This window comes from Propithecus coquereli, unplaced genomic scaffold (genome assembly GCF_000956105.1).
Source record: "Propithecus coquereli isolate 6110/MARCELLA unplaced genomic scaffold, Pcoq_1.0 Scaffold18, whole genome shotgun sequence".
Taxonomy (NCBI): Eukaryota; Metazoa; Chordata; class Mammalia; order Primates; family Indriidae; genus Propithecus; species Propithecus coquereli.
Window position 1 is genome coordinate 5,574,171 of NW_012142745.1, and position 1,262 is coordinate 5,575,432.

Here is a 1,262-nt window from a genome sequence, read left to right on the forward strand (position 1 = left end):
TGAGGGGAGGGGGGAGGGGGAGGCAGAGGGGGAAGCTGCTCCTCCTGTTGAACCGCAGAAGGCGATGGTGGAGAGGATGGCTCGGGATTCGGGAATTTTATGGCAGGGGACTCTTGCTTGCTCCTTCTCGGCAGGGGAAGCCGGCTCCGCCGTCGGAGCAGACGGTGGAGGAGGAGCGGGTCCCAGTGGATGAGAATCTGCAGGGACATGTAAGCGAGTCAGCGCTGTTCGCACCAGGCTCCATGTAGTTATTAACACGGCAAGGGGCACCGGAACTCCCTGTCTGAAATACTTAAAAACCTTCCCTACTTGTTCCCAGAGCTCTAAATCTAACCTGCCCTCATCTGGGAACCAGGGGCAATGCTGCCTTACCGCGCATAAGAGTTGTTGTAAAGCTTTGGGTTCCACAGAACGCTGGGCAGCCTTTAAGAGTTGTTGCAAAGCGCACAGATAAATTCGCTGATCTTTTGTCAGGTGTCGCCCCGTATTGGAAATCCCTTCTGAACTACACACGACCGTCCCTTACGGGGATGGTTCCCCTGGTAGTCCGGACGGCGAAAACGCTCCGGGGACACGCCGGTTCCCGGATCACGTCGGGATCACCACTTGTAGCGGCGGCCTTTCGCTCCGGTGCTCGGTAGACAAGGAATAGTCACTGGAAACACGCAGGGTTTAGAGAGAAGAGGAGAGGCCAAAGTCTGAAGGAGAAAATGGCCTCCCCATCTAAGTTCCTTCCCACATTTATTTCCAAGGACACGTGCAAAAGGTCAGGGCCGTTTGCCAATTTCTTAAACGACATCCATCCAGGTCAGCTGTTTTCAGCTGACCTTTGCACACAGCAAAAAAGCAGCTTCGGGCAGGCGTTTTCACCTGTCCCTTCATTCACCTGCTCACGTTCTTTCCATCCACCTTTTCCTCTAGGCCCAGCCCCCACGCCCAGCTCCAGTGTCCACCTCAGTTCTTTTGTCTACTGCACAGTTCTTTAGTGAAACCCAGGAGCCTTTTAGAGGTTCTGGAAGGTCAAACTATTTAATAACAATTCTAAGATGTTATATGCCCTTCTTTCTCTCTCTCATGAGTGCTACACTGGGAGTTTTCCAGAGGTTACATGATGTAAGATATTGTCACAATTTACATGCAGAAGAAAATATGAGAATCCTGCAGTTATCTATTTAAGCAAGTCATTAAAGAGACATTGCAAAAATGAAAAAGAAATCTATTCTTTGGGAAAATATAATTATTTTTCTTTTGGAAAATGTTTA